Here is a 7,049-nt window from a genome sequence, read left to right on the forward strand (position 1 = left end):
CTTTTTGTTTCTTTTTGTTTCTTGAAGACGTTCACTCTTACCTTCGCAGAAGAAGTTTTTACATTTGTGGACAAAGCCCAGCTCGCACAACACCTCAAAGGCAAGGAAAGACAACTACGTAAAGTTCAAACTCTGCAAACCAAGGCATACCATTCATCTGTTAACAAACAGGACGACACGATAAGCAATGGAAACCAAGGAAAGTGGGTGAAGAACCTATCAGACAGGGTCCTCACCAAACCAGAAGAAAATGTGCTAGCCAAAGGACTCAACTTTGCCATAGCCCCACAACAGCTTCCTATAGTAGACCTCATCACAGCAACAGAAACCGCTATAAGAAATAACAAACTTTCTCATCCTGAAGCAGAACAGATCAGGATGAAAGTTTCAGCCACTCTCTCCAGTGCAAGACTTCCTCCATCCAACCTCACCATTCAGGAGAAGAAGGCCATCACAGCCCTAAGCAAGGATCAAAACATCACCATACTGCCAGCCGACAAGGGGAGGTGCACGGTTGTGCTGAATTCATCGGATTACCACAACAAAATTACTACACTCCTCAGTGACAACAATACTTATGAGGTCTTGAGACGTGATCCCACAAGCAACTACAAGAAAAAAGTTGTTTGCTGCCTGCAACAACTTGAAAAGGAAAAAGCCATTGACCGCCCCACTTACTACCGCCTGTACCCTGGAGAAGCCACTCCATGCATTTATGGACTCCCAAAGATCCACAAAGAAGGAGTCCCACTTCGACCCATTATCAGCAGTATAAACTCGGTCACCTACAACATTTCCAAACACCTCGCCACCATCTTATCACCGCTTGTTGGCATCACACCCCACCACATTGAAAACTCTACAGATTTTACTAACAAGGTCCAGAATCTTGTACTGGATCCAGATGAAACCATGGTGTCCTTTGATGTGGTTTCACTTTTCACTTGCATACCCACAACTGAGGCAGTGGAGACCGTCAGAAGACGACTACAGGAAGACGATTCCTTACTGAACAGAACCAGCTTCACCCCAGATCAGATTTGTGCACTTTTAGATCTCTGCCTTACCACAACATATTTTAAATACAATGATGGATTCTACAGACAGAAGCATGGATGTGCCATGGGCTCCCCAGTGTCTCCCATTGTAGCCAACCTTTACATGGAGAAAGTGGAAAGTAAAGCTCTTGGTTCTTTCAAAGGGATGGCACCTAGCCACTGGTACAGATATGTAGATGACACCTGGGTCAAAATCAAAACCCAAGAAGTAGAAGCCTTCACTCGTCACATTAACTCAGTGGATAAATACATACGTTTTACCAGGGAGGACACCAGAGATAACAAGTTACCATTCCTGGACTGTGCGGTGCTTATCGAGGAAGATGGAAGCCTCAACATTGAAGTTTACCGGAAGCCCACACACACAGACCAGTATCTCCTCTTTGACTCCCACCACCCTCTGGAACACAAACTTGGGGTGATCAGGACCCTACAACACCGTGCGGAAAGTGTTCCCTCTAAGGCAGAAGGGAAGCATAAGGAACACACACACATTGAGAAAGCCCTCAAAACATGCGGTTACCCCAACTGGGCCTTCATCAAATCAGCTAAGATGCACAGGAATGAAGGCCAAACACAAACTACAGAGAATAGGAAGGACAAGAGGAACAACATTGTCATCCCATATGTGTCAGGCTTGTCAGAGAAACTCAGAAGAATTTTCTCCAAGCATGACATCTCAGTATACTTCAAACCAAGTCACACCCTAAGACAAAAACTGGTTCATCCCAAGGACAAACCCGCCAAACACAAGATCAGCGATGTAGTGTATGCTGTTCAGTGCAGTGAAGAGTGCTCGGACCTCTACATTGGTGAAACCAAACAGCCTCTTCACAAACGAATGGCACAACATAGAAGAGCCACCTCGACAGGACAAGATTCAGCAGTACATCTGCATCTGAAGGAAAAAGGGCACTCTTTTGAGGATGCCAATGTTCACATTTTGGACAGGGAAAACAGATGGTTTGAAAGAGGAGTGAAAGAAGCCATCTATGTCCACTGTGAACAACCATCATTGAACAGAGGAGGTGGATTACGTCACCAACTTTCCCCCGCTTACAGTGCTGTCCTGAGCTCCCTTCCCAGACGTCTCAACCCCCATTCACACCTTTGTTCCAGTGACCTCAATAGGACACAGGAAACAATGGAGCGGAGTCCTAAATTGGTTTCAACTGAAACCACTGATTAAATATGACCCACGCCCCCTTCACACCTGGGCACATGTGTTCACGCACATGATCAATAGAGGGTCATAACCACCTCCAGGGGACTACGCCCACAGGGGTTTAAATACCTGGGTCTCTCCACCATTTGGTTGAGAACTGAAGAAGCCTTTCGGATGAGAGGTGAAACGTCTTCAAGAAACAAAAAGAAGTCCAGTCGCCTTTTTCAAGCTCCAGAGACTACTATGACCTGGATGAATGAGAATCTACACAGACATACTTCTGTTACTGTTACTCCAAAGTTTCACTTATTACCAATGTTGTTGTTATGACCTGTTATGTAAAAATAAAAAAAAAAACTGTTTTAAATTGGGTGCACAGAATATAGGAACAGCAACTATCGAGGGCAGAATAATCCCTACGTTGCTGCGGACTGAGGGCAGTCTACCCCGACGTCCTAGTTTTCAGGAATACTACTTCTGTTACTGTTACTCCAAAGTTTCACTTGTTACCAATGTTGTTGATATGAGCTGTTTTTTAAAAGGAAAAAATTGTTTTAATTTGGTGCACAGAATATAGGGACAGCAACTATCGAGGGCAGAATAATCCCTACGTTGCTGCGGACTGAGGGCAGTCTACCCCAACGTCCTAGTGTTCAGGAATGCTACTTCTGTTACTGTTACTCCAAAGTTTCACTTATTACCAATGTTGTTGTTATGAGCTGTTCTGTAAAAGAAAAAAAAATGGTTTAATTTGGTGCACAGAATATAGGAACAGCAACTATCGAGGGCAAAATAATCCCTACGTTGCTGCGGACTGAGGGCAGTCTACCCCGACGTCCTAGTGTTCAGGAATGCTATGTATATATAAGAGTGACGTTAAAAAAAAAAAAAAAATGGTTGGAGCCATCATCAAATGCAAGGAGGCACAATCCTATTTGGTGGAGACAGAGAATGGAGCTGTGCTGCGACGGAACCGGAGGCATCTGCAAGTCGTACCACAGTCCACTGATCGATCGGATCAGGTGCAGTCACCCAGTTCCCTAACAGAACCGAACAGAAGCTTTTTACCTGGGATCAGTTCTGACTCCACACCAAGAAGCCCTGCTTAGAGACAATCGAGTCCAGTGGTGGAGGGTTCCAGTCTATGTAAGGGCTCACAGGTTACCTCTAGTGTTCAGGAATGCTACTTCTGTTACTGTTACTCCAAAGTTTCACTTGTTACCAATGTTGTTGTTATGAGCTGTTTTTTAAAAGGAAAAAAATTGTTTTAATTTGGTGCACAGAATATAGGGACAGCAACTATCGAGGGCAGAATAATCCCTACGTTGCTGCGGACTGAGGGCAGTCTACCCCGACGTCCTAGTGTTCAGAAATGCTACTTTTGTCATTGTTACTCCAAAGTTTCACTTGTTACCAATGTATTTGTTATGAGTTGTTTTGTAAAAAGGAAAAAAAAACTGTTTTAAATTGGGTGCACAGAATATAGGAACAGCAACTATCGAGGGCAGAATAATCCCTACGTTGCTGCGGACTGAGGGCAGTCTACCCCGACGTCCTAGTTTTCAGGAATACTACTTCTGTTACTGTTACTCCAAAGTTTCACTTATTACCAATGTTGTTGTTATGAGCTGTTCTGTAAAAGAAAAAAAAATGGTTTAATTTGGTGCACAGAATATAGGAACAGCAACTATCGAGGGCAGAATAATCCCTACGTTGCTGCGGACTGAGGGCAGTCTACCCCGACGTCCTAGTGTTCAGGAATGCTACTTCTGTTACTGTTACTCCAAAGTTTCACTTGTTACCAATGTTGTTGTTATGAGCTGTTTTTTAAAAGGAAAAAAATTGTTTTAATTTGGTGCACAGAATATAGGGACAGCAACTATCGAGGGCAGAATAATCCCTACGTTGCTGCGGACTGAGGGCAGTCTACCCCGACGTCCTAGTTTTCAGGAATACTACTTCTGTTACTCTCTGGAGCTTGAAAAAGGCGACTGGACTTCTTTTTGTTTCTTTTTGTTTCTTGAAGACGTTCACTCTTACCTTCGCAGAAGAAGTTTTTACATTTGTGGACAAAGCCCAGCTCGCACAACACCTCAAAGGCAAGGAAAGACAACTACGTAAAGTTCAAACTCTGCAAACCAAGGCATACCATTCATCTGTTAACAAACAGGACGACACGATAAGCAATGGAAACCAAGGAAAGTGGGTGAAGAACCTATCAGACAGGGTCCTCACCAAACCAGAAGAAAATGTGCTAGCCAAAGGACTCAACTTTGCCATAGCCCCACAACAGCTTCCTATAGTAGACCTCATCACAGCAACAGAAACCGCTATAAGAAATAACAAACTTTCTCATCCTGAAGCAGAACAGATCAGGATGAAAGTTTCAGCCACTCTCTCCAGTGCAAGACTTCCTCCATCCAACCTCACCATTCAGGAGAAGAAGGCCATCACAGCCCTAAGCAAGGATCAAAACATCACCATACTGCCAGCCGACAAGGGGAGGTGCACGGTTGTGCTGAATTCATCGGATTACCACAACAAAATTACTACACTCCTCAGTGACAACAATACTTATGAGGTCTTGAGACGTGATCCCACAAGCAACTACAAGAAAAAAGTTGTTTGCTGCCTGCAACAACTTGAAAAGGAAAAAGCCATTGACCGCCCCACTTACTACCGCCTGTACCCTGGAGAAGCCACTCCATGCATTTATGGACTCCCAAAGATCCACAAAGAAGGAGTCCCACTTCGACCCATTATCAGCAGTATAAACTCGGTCACCTACAACATTTCCAAACACCTCGCCACCATCTTATCACCGCTTGTTGGCATCACACCCCACCACATTGAAAACTCTACAGATTTTACTAACAAGGTCCAGAATCTTGTACTGGATCCAGATGAAACCATGGTGTCCTTTGATGTGGTTTCACTTTTCACTTGCATACCCACAACTGAGGCAGTGGAGACCGTCAGAAGACGACTACAGGAAGACGATTCCTTACTGAACAGAACCAGCTTCACCCCAGATCAGATTTGTGCACTTTTAGATCTCTGCCTTACCACAACATATTTTAAATACAATGATGGATTCTACAGACAGAAGCATGGATGTGCCATGGGCTCCCCAGTGTCTCCCATTGTAGCCAACCTTTACATGGAGGAAGTGGAAAGTAAAGCTCTTGGTTCTTTCAAAGGGATGGCACCTAGCCACTGGTACAGATATGTAGATGACACCTGGGTCAAAATCAAAACCCAAGAAGTAGAAGCCTTCACTCGTCACATTAACTCAGTGGATAAATACATACGTTTTACCAGGGAGGACACCAGAGATAACAAGTTACCATTCCTGGACTGTGCGGTGCTTATCGAGGAAGATGGAAGCCTCAACATTGAAGTTTACCGGAAGCCCACACACACAGACCAGTATCTCCTCTTTGACTCCCACCACCCTCTGGAACACAAACTTGGGGTGATCAGGACCCTACAACACCGTGCGGAAAGTGTTCCCTCTAAGGCAGAAGGGAAGCATAAGGAACACACACACATTGAGAAAGCCCTCAAAACATGCGGTTACCCCAACTGGGCCTTCATCAAATCAGCTAAGATGCACAGGAATGAAGGCCAAACACAAACTACAGAGAATAGGAAGGACAAGAGGAACAACATTGTCATCCCATATGTGTCAGGCTTGTCAGAGAAACTCAGAAGAATTTTCTCCAAGCATGACATCTCAGTATACTTCAAACCAAGTCACACCCTAAGACAAAAACTGGTTCATCCCAAGGACAAACCCGCCAAACACAAGATCAGCGATGTAGTGTATGCTGTTCAGTGCAGTGAAGAGTGCTCGGACCTCTACATTGGTGAAACCAAACAGCCTCTTCACAAACGAATGGCACAACATAGAAGAGCCACCTCGACAGGACAAGATTCAGCAGTACATCTGCATCTGAAGGAAAAAGGGCACTCTTTTGAGGATGCCAATGTTCACATTTTGGACAGGGAAAACAGATGGTTTGAAAGAGGAGTGAAAGAAGCCATCTATGTCCACTGTGAACAACCATCATTGAACAGAGGAGGTGGATTACGTCACCAACTTTCCCCCGCTTACAGTGCTGTCCTGAGCTCCCTTCCCAGACGTCTCAACCCCCATTCACACCTTTGTTCCAGTGACCTCAATAGGCCACAGGAAACAATGGAGCGGAGTCCTAAATTGGTTTCAACTGAAACCACTGATTAAATATGACCCACGCCCCCTTCACACCTGGGCACATGTGTTCACGCACATGATCAATAGAGGGTCATAACCACCTCCAGGGGACTACGCCCACAGGGGTTTAAATACCTGGGTCTCTCCACCATTTGGTTGAGAACTGAAGAAGCCTTTCGGATGAGAGGTGAAACGTCTTCAAGAAACAAAAAGAAGTCCAGTCGCCTTTTTCAAGCTCCAGACACTACTATGACCTGGATGAATGAGAATCTACACAGACATACTTCTGTTACTGTTACTCCAAGTTTCACTTATTACCAATGTTGTTGTTATGACCTGTTATGTAAAAAGAAAAAAAAAATTGTTTTAAATTGGGTGCACAGAATATAGGAACAGCAACTATCGAGGGCAGAATAATCCCTACGTTGCTGCGGACTGAGGGCAGTCTACCCCGAAGTCCTAGTGTTCAGAAATGCTACTTCTGTTACTGTTACTCCAAAGTTTCACTTGTTACCAATGTTGTTGTTATGAGCTGTTCTTTAAAAGGAAAAAAATTGTTTTAATTTGGTGCACAGAATATAGGAACAGCAACTATCGAGGGCAGAATAAT

The sequence above is a fragment of the Archocentrus centrarchus genome, unplaced genomic scaffold (genome assembly GCF_007364275.1).
Source record: "Archocentrus centrarchus isolate MPI-CPG fArcCen1 unplaced genomic scaffold, fArcCen1 scaffold_112_ctg1, whole genome shotgun sequence".
Classification (NCBI taxonomy): Eukaryota; Metazoa; Chordata; class Actinopteri; order Cichliformes; family Cichlidae; genus Archocentrus; species Archocentrus centrarchus.